This window comes from Rhinoraja longicauda, unplaced genomic scaffold, assembly GCF_053455715.1.
Source record: "Rhinoraja longicauda isolate Sanriku21f unplaced genomic scaffold, sRhiLon1.1 Scf000270, whole genome shotgun sequence".
Classification (NCBI taxonomy): domain Eukaryota; kingdom Metazoa; phylum Chordata; class Chondrichthyes; order Rajiformes; family Arhynchobatidae; genus Rhinoraja; species Rhinoraja longicauda.
In genome coordinates, this window is record NW_027601488.1 from 40,447 (window position 1) to 54,541 (window position 14,095).

Genomic DNA, 14,095 nt, shown 5'->3' on the forward strand with positions numbered 1-14,095 from the left:
GTACAAACTCCGTACTGACAAGATCCTGGGTCTCCGGCGCTGCAACTCCACAACTGCGCCAGCGTGTTACACTTTGCTTGCCTTTATTGACCAGCGCATTGGGGTACATACCTCTGTCATGTCGAAGAGTTTAGGTTGAGGTTTAATATTGGCATGAGTTACAGTGAAATCATTGTTTTGCGTGTTATCAAACCAGATCAGTTAAAACGAAGCTAAAATAAAATCACGTCAAACTCAAGGACAATGGATAGATTTGATTTACATGTGTAGGAAGGAACTGCAGATGCTGGTTTAAACTATAGATGGACACAAAAAAAGCATAGTAACCCAGAGGGACATCACTGGAGAGAAGGAATGGGTGACGTATCGGATCTACACCCTTCTTCAGACTGATCAAGGAAAAGGGAAACGAGATATATAGGCGATGATATAGAGAGATAAAGAACAATGAATTAAAGATATGCAAAAAGTAACGATGATAACGGAAACAGGCCATTATTAGCTGTTTTTTGGGTGAAAATGAGAAGCTGGTGCGACTTGGGAGAGAGAGAGAGAGAGAGAGAGAGAGAGAGAGAGAGAGAGAGAGAGAGAGAGAGAGAGAGAGAGAGAGAGAGGAGAGAGAGAGAGAGAGAGAGGGAGAGAGAGAGAGAGAGATGAGTAGTTTTTAATCCGTTTAACCCAACAGAATACACAGTGGCGAATCAAGATAGGAAAAACTGTCCCACAAGGCGGTGTGGCAGCGCAGCGGTAGAGTTGCAGCCTTCCAGCCCTTACAGCGCCAGAGACCCAGGTTTTCTGCGAGACTCGGGTTGTCCACGTTTGGTTTAGTTTAGTTTAGTTAATTTAGTTTAGAGATACAGCGTGGAAACAGGCCTTTCGGCCCACCGAGTCCACACCGACCAACAATTCCCGCACACTAACACTATCCAACACACTAGGGTCAATTTACAATTATACCGAGGCCAATTAACCGACAGGCCTGCACGTCTATGGAGTGTGGGAGAAAACACGGGGAGGCCACAGGTCAAACTCCGTGCAGACAAGCACCCGTAGTCAGGACCGAACCCGGGGTCTCCGGCATTGTAAGGCACCAACTCTACCACTGCGCCATCATGCAGCCCCTCTCCACACTTGTTAAATTACCTTATCAGCGTATGATAGCATTCCGTTCACTCCAGTGTACTTTACGTCTCTTATATGTTGGGTTAGTCCCTGCCTTAACTACCTCCTCTGGCAGCTTGTTCCATACACCCTCCACCCTGTGTGTGAAAAAGTTACCCCTCAAATTACTCTTAAATCTTTTCCCCTTCACTTTAAACCTATGTCCTCTGGTCCCCGATTCACTTTCTCTGGGCAAAAGAGACTCTATTCCTCTCATGATTTCAAACACCTGTACAAGATCACACTACATCCTGCTGCTCTACAAAGGATAGAGTCCCAACCTGCTCACCCTTTCCCTACAGCTCACACCCACTAACCCTGTCAATATCCTTGTAAATCTTCTCTGTATCCTTTCCAGCTTGACAACATCTTTCCCACTATTCACACGATCTCTCAGTCTGGTTTCCTTGTGTGGATAAATATCTCTCCAGACGTGATGTAGGACATTTGAAAATTATAAGGAAGATGAGTAGTTTTTGATCCATTTAACCAAAATAAAAATGCATAGTGGGGAAGCAAGATCGGAAAAACTGGTCAATATAGCGTAATGGCAGCGCAGCGGCAGAGTTGCAGCCTTCCAGCCCTTACAGCGCCAGAGACCCAGGTTTTCTGTGAGACTCGGGTTGTCCACGTTTCGTTTAGTTTAGAGATACAGCGTGGAAGCAGGCCCTTCGGCCCGCCAAGTCCGCACCGACCAGCGATCCCCGCACTTTAACACTATCCTACACACACTAGGGACAATTTACACTTATACCAAGCCAATTAACCTACATACCTGGACGCCTTTGGAGTGTGGGAGGAAACTGAAGATCTCGGAGAAAACCCACGCAGGTCACGGGGGGAATGTACAAACTCCGAAACAGACATTACCCGTGGTCAGGATCGAACCCGGGTCTCTGGCGCTGCAAGTGCTGTAAGGCAGTGTTTTGTAATCAATCCAATACAAAGTATTCAGTGAACCATAAAGCATTTATTAAACCAATGCAGAGAGAGCAATACATACTGTTGAGTTCCTGGCTTAAGCTTACAGACTAACCAGCAAGGGAACAAGCAACAAGCTGACTATATCAGTGACTCCAGTCCTACCTAAATCCTGGACTGGATTACATAGCGGAATGTGTATCATGCATACGATATGTGGTGAAGGTTATATAGACAGGGATAAATATGGTTGATCTGCAGGCACCGACTCTACCGCTGCGCCACCGTGCATTGTGCTCCATGCACGTGCAACAACAGCCCTGGTTCACCGCTGTGAGAAGATCAGACAGCACGAAGAACTTCTGAAAGTTTGTCGAAGCCAGAAACATGCAGACTCTTTGTGTATTGCCCAGCATTTCAAGATCAATTTATTGGCACATGTACCAATTAAGGTACAGTGAAATTGCCATACAGCCATACTAAGTGAAAAGCATCAAGACACACAGCCACATAAAATAAATTTTTACATAAACATCCACCACAGCGGATTCCACATTCCTCACTGTGATGGAAGGTAATAAAATTCAATCAGCTTCCTCTTTGTGTTCACTGGCGGTCGGGGGTGTTTAACCATCCGCAGTCGCCGCTGCCAACTGTCAGAAGCTTCGCGTCGGTATGATCGAAACTCCCTGCGTCGGGACGGTTGAAACATTCTCCACAGCATGGAGCTCCCGAATCGGCCTCTTCTTACCAGAGACCGCGGGCTTCACGGTGTTAAAGTCCACAGGCCCTGAGGTTGGAGCTCTCCACAGTCGATCCTCGGCAAAGGATCACAGCTCCGTGATGTTAAAGTCCGCCCCGCGCCCGCGGCATGAAGCGCCGGGCCGGTCTTCAGGATAGGCCGCCAACTCCTCGATGTTAGGCCGTAGTGGGGACTGAGATAAATTGAAAAAATGTTTCCCCCAACTCACCACCCCCACATAAAACAAACCAAGAAATGCTAAAACTTACTTTGAACACATACTTAAAACAATAAAAACATTAGAAAGGACAAACGGACTGTTGGCGAGGCAGCCAGTGCCAGTACTGGTGGCGCCACCTGGTGGAATACAAAATATAAATGAGAAGTCTGCTGTGTGATGACAGATTGTACACCAAAATCAAAGAACTTCATTGTACCTAGATGCGTGACAATAAAATATCACTTAATCATTGAATTGAATCAAAAACATGATAGATGCAAAGGGAAGTCTTTTCTGCATCCTAGACATTTAAATTAAAATCTACAAGAACCAAAGGTGATTTATTTTGTTGAACCCCATCCCAGAGCTTGGTTAGATTGTACCTGCCCATATTCTTGGTGATCACACTGGTTCTCGTGTTGAACGCTCTGTTGGTACAATGTGAGTATTCATTCTCTGGTAAAACTGTGTCCTTGTATGTGGTGGTGTGGAGTCAGTCAGAGGGTGGTGAATCTGTGGGATTTTTGCCACAGACGGCTGTGGAGGCCAAGTGAATGGATATTTTCTAAGGCAGTGATAGATAGATTCTTCATTAGTACGGGTGTCAGGGATTGTGGGGAGAAGGCAGGAGAATGGGGTTAAGAGGGAATGATAGATCAGCCATGATTGAATGGCGGAGTAGACTTGCTGGGCTGAATGGCCTAATTCTGCTCCTATGATAGACACAAAATGCTGGAGTAACTCAGCGGTATACTGGTCATTGCAGGCCATTGAGTTTTTCTGAAGAAGGGTCTCGACCCGAAACGTCACCCGAAACGTGAAGGAATTCCCTGCCTGTCTGTGTGTGTATTTAAGATAGAAGCAAAACGCGGGAGTAACTCAGCAGGACAGGCAACATCTCTGGAGAGAAGGAATGGGTGACGTTTCGGGACAAGACCCTTCTTCAGACTGATGAGTGATGAGTGTGGGTATATATATGTGCATCTGCGTGCGCCTTGTGTGTGTATGTATGTGTGTCCGTGCATGCCGTGTATGTACTTGTGTGTGTTTTGTGCATGCGTGCCACGTGTGTGTACCAATGTGTGTATTATGTGTAGGTAGACACTAAAATGGTGGAGTAACTCAGCGGGACAGGCAGCATCCTGGATGAAATGAATGGGTGATGTTTCAGGTCGAGCCCCTTCTTCAGACCCAAAGCGTCACCCACTCCTTCTCTGTCATTGAAAGCAAGCGTGCAGGTGCAGCAGGCAGTGAAGAAAGCGAATGGTATGTTAGCATTCATAGCAAGAGGATTTGAGTATAGGAGCAGGGAGGTTCTGCTGCAGTTGTACAGGGCCTTGGTGAGACCGCACCTGGAGTATTATGTACAGTTTTGGTCTCCTAATCTGAGGAAAGACATTGTAGCCTTAGAGGGAGTACAGAGAAGGTTCACCAGATTGAACCCTGGGATGGCAGGACTTTCATATGAAGAAAGACTGGATAGACTCGGCTTGTACTCGCTGGAATTTAGAAGACTGAGGGTGGATCTTATAGAAACATATAAAATTCTTAAGGGGTTGGAGAGGCTAGATGCGGTAAGATTGTTCCCGATGTTGGGGAGGTCCAGAACTAGGGGTCACAGCTTAAGGATAAGGGGGAAGTCTTTAAGGACCGAGATGAGAAAACATTTCTTCACACAGAGAGTGGTGAATCTGTGGAATTCTCCGCCACAGAAGGTAGTCGAGGCCAGTTCATTGGCTATATTTAAGAGGGAGTTAGATGTGGCCCTTGTGGCTAAAGGGATCGGGGTATGGAGAGAAGGCAGGTACAGGTTACTGAGCTGGATGATCAGCCATGATCATATTGAATGGCGATGAAGGCTCAAAGGGCCGAATGGCCTACTCCTGCACCTATTTTCTATGTTTCTATGCCGAGATGCTGCCTGTCCCGCTGAGTTATTCCACCATTTTGCATCTTTCTCCAGTGTAAACCAGCATCTGCAGCTCCTTCCTGCACAATTCTGCTCGTATCACTTATGAACGATAAGTGTCCAGTGAGATCCTGCAAATGGCTGTGGGACAATCTGTTTGGATATCAGCAAGGGAGAAATATTAGACATGTCCCCAGGAACAACATTTGTGCTGTTCTCCTGTGCTGTGGATGCTGTAAGATTTTCTCAATGGGGGCAGAACCCCCCATTAGCGTAATGGTCATTTAGTGGGCATGGGTCAGTGCCACGGAGATGTCCAGAGAGGACCCAGTGGCAATAGTGGAGAGGTCCATGCAGCCGTCGATGATGGCGCTGACCAACGGCCGAGGATGGACCATGTGGAAGTGAGGACTTGCCGAGGAAAGGAACAAAGTAGGACCCGGCGTGGGGGGGCCACTGTGAGGGGGAGGGAGGGAGAACAATGGAAGACCCGGCGTGGGGGGGACCGCCGTGAGGGGGAGGGGGGAGAACAATGGAGGACCCGGGGTGCGGGGACCGCCGTGAGGGGGGGCAGAACAATGGAAGACCCGACGTGGGGGGACCACCGTGAGAGGGAGGGGGGAGAACAATGGAAGACCCGGCGTGGGGGGACCGCCGTGAGGGGGGGGGAGAACAATGGAAGACCCGGCGTGGGGGGACCGCCGTGAGGGGGGGGGGAGAACAATGGAAGACCCGGCGTGGGGGGACTGCCATGTGGGGGAAGGGGGGAGAACAATGGAAGACCCGGCGTGGGGGGACTGCCATCAGAGGGGCGAAGGGAATTGAAGACCCTGCGTGCGTGGACCGCCGTGAGAGGGAGGGGGGAGAACAATGGAAGACCCGGCGTGGTGGGACCGCCATGAGGTCAATAGTCAATAGTCGTTTATTTGTTACATACACATAAATGTGTAGTAAAATGAAACATTACCCGCAGTTGAACAATAAGACCAATAAGATTAATCAATAAAAATGCAATAACACATACAATCACAACTAACACCAAACAAAAAGAAACATCCATCACAGTGAGTCTCCTCCAGTCCCTCCTCACTGTGATGGAAGGCCAGAATGTCTTTTTCTCTTCCCTGCCGTCTTGTCCCGCGGTCAGGCTGTTGGAGTTGCCACGTCGGTGCGGTCGGGGCTCCCGATATTGAAGCCCCCGCTGGGCGGTGAAAAAAAATCCCGCGGCCTATTTCAGGCCGCGCCGGATGGTGAAAGGTCCGTGGCGGGCAGACCCAAGCGCCGCGATTCGGGGCGGGCGAACACGTTGCCTCTGCCGCTGCCGGAGCTCCCGATGTCGGCCCCCATCCAGGGTGCCTGCGGGCTTCCGACGTCCACGCGGCCCGCGCCGGAGCCTCCGGAGACGAGTCGCAGCCGTTCCCGCAGCATTCGCAGGCAGCCAGCGCCGCAGGTGGTGAGTCCGGACCGCGGGCTCTGCGAACCAGAGACCCAGGTGGTCCCAGGTGCATGGCCGGTGGTAGGCCGCAACGGGAACGGAGACACGATACAGAACAAAGGTCGCGTCTCCGTTCTGGAGAGAGAATGTTACAGTTACAGTTCCCGTTCCCTCCCACCCCCCCAAAACATAACATACAACACTACATCATATTAACACTACAATTGAGACAAAAACAACAAAAAACACAAAAGACAGACGGACTGCAGGCAAGCCGCAGCCGCGACGGCAGCGCTGGCTCCTCCCTCAAGGCGGGGGGGGGGGGGGGGGGTACAAGGGGGGACGTGGCCCAGGGGTACTTTGTAACTTTGTAAGCGCCCTTTATAGGCAACTATTTGCATACCTTGGGTATGCAAGCACAGGATTTCACTGTGACTTGTCACATGTGACAATCAAGTATTCATTCATAAAAGCTCATTCACAGGGAACCATCTGCAGATCAGGGAGATGTCAATTCTCAACCATCTGTCTCCCCATTGCTCAAATGTGCACCTTGCTCAATGTGTGAGTGCAGAAATCGGAGCCTCTCTTTTTGGAAGGCAGATGGAAAACAGTGTAGCAAACTGTGCAGTCATGCATTTTAAAGGTAGACAAAAAGGCATAGACTTATTTCTAAATGGGGATTGGATTCAGAAATCGGAGGTGCAAAGGGGCTTAGGAGTGCTGGTGCAGAATTCCCAAAAGGTTAATTTGCAAGTTCAATCGCTAGCGCAATGTTAGGTGAGCTTTCGGCGCGGGGACGTGGAACGGGAAGGGTTGTGGATAGATTCTTCAGGCTCTCCTGAAGTATTGACGTGGTACTTGGATGAGAAGCCACTCCAGGTAGCACCTGGTAGTGACCTGGTAGTGACAAGCCACGGACCAGGGGGGTGGCAGCTAACGGGTGAGGTTGGGGCAGCATTGAGGAAGCAAGGTGTGGTGTGAGAGGCTGTGGGAAGGTGAAGCAGGAGAAGGAGGGGGAATTAGAACAATGGATTGTTTATGGGCTGAGTGAAACATTTGTACCCTCTATTGGGAACAGTTGGAATGGTTATCATCTACTTATTGGAAAAGAACTAATCTTTCACATTAGAAAATATTCCTTCTGGCATTTTTCCAGCACGTTTCCGACCTCTGCGACCTCCCTTCGACTCCCCTGGTATCAGTTCCTCATTATTTGCAACCTTTTGTATTAACTCTGCCCGTTCCTTTACCTCCTTCAGTGTCTGAATTCGCTCCATGAACCCAGGCTTCGCCTCTTCTTTCTCAGACTGAATCATGAGGTCAATGTAAGCTGGGGTGGATAATGGGTTTGGCCTCAGAGCTATTTCTTCAAGTCGTCTAATGCTGCCCGATAATTGTTCAATCAGCGCCAGAACTGTGTTCTCAACCTCAGCAAACTCCTGCTCAAGTGATTCCATAATATTCTGCTGGGTCATCTTCGCACCATAGGCCTTCTCGTGCTTTTCTTTGAGCTCACTGTATGTCTTCTTCTCCTTTTTCCTTTCATAATCAAACTTGTACTTTTGGTTGAAGTGAACATTCCAGATGCACTTGTTCGGGCAGACCTTACAGTTCCCTTCTCGGTCCATTGCAGCACAATTAAGTTTACCATCGTCGTTAGGAATGTAGCAGGGATAATGACAGGTAAAGAAACATTTCTGACAGTTGGTTATATAATTACCAGTCCCGCTGATATCCGACTGTACAGGAATTGTAACATCAATCACATATTCAAAATTTTTATTTGCATCCAGCTCGGTCTGGTGTTGGTTCAGAGCTTGATGCGTTTTCCTGAGTTCTTCCAGTTTGGCGAGACCAAATCGGATCTGCTTCTGCAATCCCACCACTGCAACTTCTAACTGCTTACGTTCCTTCAGAACCTCTCTCGTTAAACTCAAACTTCTGGTTTCCATTGTGTTCAGAGCTGTGAAGAATTTCTTCATGCTGTTTGCTCCCATCTTCCAAAACATTGCATCAAAGTTATCATCGTTCTCTCCCCCTACTCCGCTGTCATTGGATCTGCACTCGGTGCCACAGTTTCCAGAGGTTGAACGCTGGGCAAAAATGGCTGAATTGTTAAACTTGAAGTGTACTGGCAGACCCGTGTTGTCTTTGGGACACGGTACATCAGCTAATTTCAGGGCATCCAGAACGGGGGAAGGCTGTCCGTCTGCAAAAGTCACCAGGATCTGAATGTTCTCTGCAATATCTTTGCCAAAAATAGAAAGAATTGAATCAAAGACATATTTCTGTGTGTGAGTCAGGCGAGGCAGGGAGGCTTGAGTAACAAAGCACACGGCGTCGATCTGATCAATACCCTGTGGGGAAGTGAAGAACTCGTGGATTTGCTCAGTGATCTGTTGATCCCGGCCGATGCCCCTAGTGTCTCCGAATCCTGGTGTGTCAATGATGGTCAGAGAGTAATCGATGTTAAATCCTACCTGATGATGGAGCTGGTAGGCAGTGATGGAGGATGTCTGACTCTCAGCCTGGGACTTTCCTGTCTCTTCCTGTATTAACTTGTATCTGAAGTTGTCTCTCCATTCCACGCCCAAGATGTAGTTGAACATCCCATTGATGAGGGTTGTCTTTCCAGTGCCAGTTGCTCCCAGAACCATAATTGTCTTCATTGTGTGTTTTGTGGTGGGGTTTCCAAAGGAGCATTTCATAAGCTGTTTGGATTTATCAGCTACCTCCTTCTGTAGATTGAGCTTGTAAATGGAAGGTTTTCCTTCGGATATTAATTGAGATTTTCTGCGAAGTTTCAGGGCTATTCTGTTTGGTACATATTCTATTTCTATTCGAACCTCCTCACTTGCTGCACTAGATCCTGTTTTTCCACAGTCGGCAGACACTCGGACTCGGTAGTCGGTCGTGGGTTTCAGTCCCTTTAAACGATAGTAGCATTGTGTGTCTGTTGTCTTAACTTTGTCCCATGATCCACCTTTCTTGTTGAAATTAACTAACAGTTCTTCTCTATATTCAATGCTGTATCGAATTATGTTAACATCAGCTCCAATCTGACTTGGTCTGTCCCAGTGCAGTGTTGGATTGGGTGAACAATCCTGGAAGACCGGATTACCAGGTGGGCTTGCCGGCCGGGTGAAGCTCTTGTAGCTCTCACTAGCCTTGCTGACTCCGACCTTGGTCACTGCTCTGTATCGAATGTGATACTCCTGGTGTGGCTGTAACCCAGGTATTGTGAAGGAGTGGCATTGATCAGGTGTGTCCAGAATTGTCCATTCCTCCTGCTGGCTAACTTGGTACTCTACCTTGTAGCCCACAATCTCACTGCACCACATCTTGGTGGCTGTAACTGCAGCGTCACACTGTCATGAGTTGTTCCACTAACCATCGGTATCTCTGGCTGTGACGGGGGTTCAAAGCACTTGTTCTCCAGAAACTCTCCCTCATACAGGTAAATGGACGCTCCCACTTTGCTGTCATTCTGCACAGAACTAACAAGGAATTTTACTTTCTCATCTGCTCTATTGGCTGTGGCAAAATCCAGGAACGATCGGAATTGCTTCTTCATTTTCTGGGAGACAGACCGTGAGTTAAACCAGTGCTCGCTGTGTCCTGTTGCCCAGGCTCCGTCAGCAGGATTGGGTACCTGCATGTTCTGAGCTATGAGAGATTGGAGGTGGTTGTTTGCCTCTGACAGGTAGAAGTCCTCCCGATGTAATGTTGTAAATGTGAAGCAGACAACATAATCTGTTGCTGGATCCATCAACTTGTCATCCAACTCGCCCTTTGATTTCACAATTGGTACATCTTTAAATCCGCTGAGGTAACGTCTCACTACCTTCACCTCTCGTTCCTTGTCATCCAGCCACGTGGTCAGTGCCTGGTGTTTGAATGGTGACTGTTCCCTGTTGTTCAGTATATTCACCAGTAATCCTTCCTCCTCCCCGCCGCCCCGAATGGATGGCAGAAACCTCGCCAAATTCCCCTGGAAAACTAGTGTGTACTCCAGACACATTTCTCGAAAGTGCAGTATCCTATTCCCGATCTCAGGAAACTGATCGGCGACACTGTCTTTCATCAGGTCTTTGGACCTCATCACGGCCTCACTGAGCTGTTCCAGGACACTCTGACAGCGATTGACCAGTCCCACGCTGATCCCCCTCACCAGCTGAGCAGCTTGTGAGTCGAGTTTATTGAGCGGATAGAGCCAGACTGTGATGGGCACTGAATGCTCTCCACCTGGGCCGAGGAGGGTTGGGAGGGTTGCGCAGATATTGATGGCATCTTTGAAGGTGGTGGGGTTGTTCTTCAGTGAGAAATCCCCATAAAAGGTGCAGCTAAATTTCTCAGAATGAGACTTTTGTTCTTCTGTCATTTTTACGAAGGCTTCGCCCTGAATCGCAATCTTAGGGAGATGTTTAATCATTGCCCCCATGTTACCCTGAATATCCTGTGTGTTCTCTGCTGATGAAGCCATTTGGTCAAACACAAAGAAGGCCTGGGCCCCATAGAGCACTGCTGTAATGACATGGGTGGCTGAGCCCTCATCAAACACACTCGGGTAGGTAATATTCTGTCTCCCTAAGTGATTCATCGTCAGTTGCTCAAACCTGGTTGTTGTTTTGTACTGAAGGGTAACTCGTGCTTGTTGCTTAGATTCCTTTGTGTCACTGAGATATTTTGCCGACCCTTTCACCTCCACTAACCCACCCAGGAGACTCGCCTTAAGTGACCCTGACACATTGAGGGCAGCAGCTTTCTTCTCCAGGGAGTCTGATGCAATGATGTGAAACTCGGTGCTGGGCTGATCATAACAATCAAGGTTATTCTGCAGTGTCTGTAAGTCCCACAAGGTGACACCTATAGAATAAAACAGCGATCAAAACTGTAAAATTGAATCAACCAGTGGAAATTAATCAAAGACAACAATCTTTATTCAGTAGATTCATTCTCTGTGTTTTGTGGTTAGAAACATAGGTGCAGGAGGAGGCCATTTGGCCTTTCAAGCCAGCACCGCCATTCATTGTGATCATGGCTGATCATCCACAATCAGTGACCTGTGCCCAACTTCTCCCCATATCCCTAGATTCCACTAGCCCCCAAAGCTCTATCTAACTCTCTCTTAAATTCATCCAGTGATTTGGGCTCCACTGCCCTCTAAGGCAGAGAATTCCGCAAATTCACAACTGTCTGGGTGAAAAAGTTCCTTCTCACCTCAGTTTTAAATGGCCTCCCCTTTATTCTCCCCTTTATGTGGCCCATGGTTCTGGACTCCCCCAACATTGGAAACATTTTTCCTGCATCCAGCTTGTCCAGTCCTTTTATAATTTTATATGTCTCTATAAGATCGCCTCTCATCATTATAAACTCCAATGAATACAAGCCTAGTCTTTTCAATCTTTCCTCATACGACAGTCCCGCCATCTCAGGGATCAATCTCGTGAACCTACGATGCACTGCCTCAATAACAAGGATGTCCTACCTCAAATTAGGAGACCAAAACTGTACACAATACTCCAGATGTGGTCTTACCAGGGCCCTATACAACTGCAGAAGAGCCACTTTACTCCTATGCTGAAATCCTCTCGTTATGAAGGTCAACATGCTATTAGCTTTCTTCACTGCCTGCTGTACCTGCACGCCAACATTCAGTGACTGGTGTACAAGGACACCAGGTCTCGCTGCACTTCCCCCTGACCTAACCTGACTCCATTGAGATAATAATGAGCCTTCTTGTTTTTGCTGCCAAAGTGGATAACCTCACATTTATCTACAATATACTGCATCTGCCATGCATCTGCCCACTCACTCAACCTGTCCAGGTCACTCTGCTACCTCCTAACATCCTCTTCGAAGTTCACACTGCCACCCAGCTTTGTGTCATCTGCAAACTTGCTGGTGTCACTTCTAATTCCTTCATCCAAATCATTAATATATATGGTAAATAGTTGCGGCACTCCACTCCACTCCACGCGCCACTGCCTGCCATTCTGAAAAGGACCTGTTTACTCCTACTCTTTGCTTCCTGTCTGCCAACCAATTCTCTATCCATGTCAACACTCTACCCCCAATACCATTTGTTCTAATTTTGCTCACCAGTCTCCCATGTGGGACCTTATCAAAGGCTTTCTGAAAGTCTAGATACATGACATCCACTGGCTCCCCTTCATCCATTTTACATCATATCCTCAAAAAATTCCAGAAGATTAGTCAAGCATAATTTCCCTTTCATAAATCCATGCTGACTTGGACTTATCCTTTTACTGCTATCCAAATGCACCATTATTACCTCTTTAATAATTCACTCCAGCATCTTAACCATCTCCGATGTCAGGCTAACAGGTCTGTAATTCCCGTTTTCTCTCTCATTCCTTTCCTGAAAAGTGGGATAACATTAGCTATCCTCCAATCCACAGGAACTGATCCTGAATCTATTGAACATTGGAAAATAATCACCAATGCGTCCACTTTTTCGAGAGCCACCTCCCTGAGTACCCTGGGATGCAGACCATCAGGTCCTGGGGATTTTAGCAACCTTCAGTCCCATCAGTCCACCCAATACTATTTCTCGCCTAATGCAAATTTCTTTCAGTTCCTCTACCCCCTAGATCCTCTGTCCTCTAGTACATCCCACATACATTCTTTGTCCCAACCCTATCAGATGCACAGAATCTCTTGTCTGGAGTGGGGGAATCAAGGACCAGAGGACCATAGGTTCAAGGTGAGGGGGAAAAGATTTCATAGGAAACTAAGGGGTAACTTTTTCACACAAAGAGTGGTGGGTATATGGAACAAGCAGCCAGAGGGGGTAGACGAGGCTGGGGCTACCCCAACATTTAAGAAACAGTTAGACAGGTACACGGATAGAACAAGTTTGAAGGGATATGGACCAAACGCAGGCAAGTGGGACTAGTGTAGCTGGGTCATGTTGGCCGGTGTGGGCAAGTTGGACCGAAGAGCCTGTTTCCACATTATGACTATGACTATATCAGAGATATTCTCTTTGTCATTTCAATCCCTCTCAAACCTTTAGATTAGTTTAGAGATACAACGCAGAAACAGCGAGTCTGCATCGACCAGTGATCCCCGCATATTAACACGACCAAACTGCACACACCCGGTACAATATTCACATTACACCAAGCCAATTATCCTACAAACCTCTACGTGTTTGGAGTGCGAAAGGAAACTGAAGATCTCGGAGAAACCCCACGCAGGTCACGGGAGAACATACATACCCCGTACAGACAGCACCCGTAGACAGGATTGAACCCGGTTCGCTGGTGCTGTAAGGCAGTAGCTCTATGGCTATGTCACCATGCCATGTCTTTTCTGCATCTAGATTGTTTTCGCCCTGTCGCAGATCTGATGAGTAATCTCTGACCTGAAACATTAACGGCTTCTCTCTTGCAGATGCTGGCAGGTATGCGGAGGATGGCACCTTACCTGTGACCACACATTATACCATCTCCTCTCACTTTGCTCTCCCAATCACTTTTTCAAGTTTGTCCCCCCACGACATTTTGGACACTCCAGAGGGAAATCCTCCCTCACTATCTAAGCTGGTCTAACATTTTGTGTCCAATGTTCTATTCTCAGTAATCTGACTGCTGAAATCCAATGTACTAACAGCATCCTTTGCCCCCTTATCTATGTGTAATGCTCTTCCATTCCTATCATATGCTTTCTTATATCCAA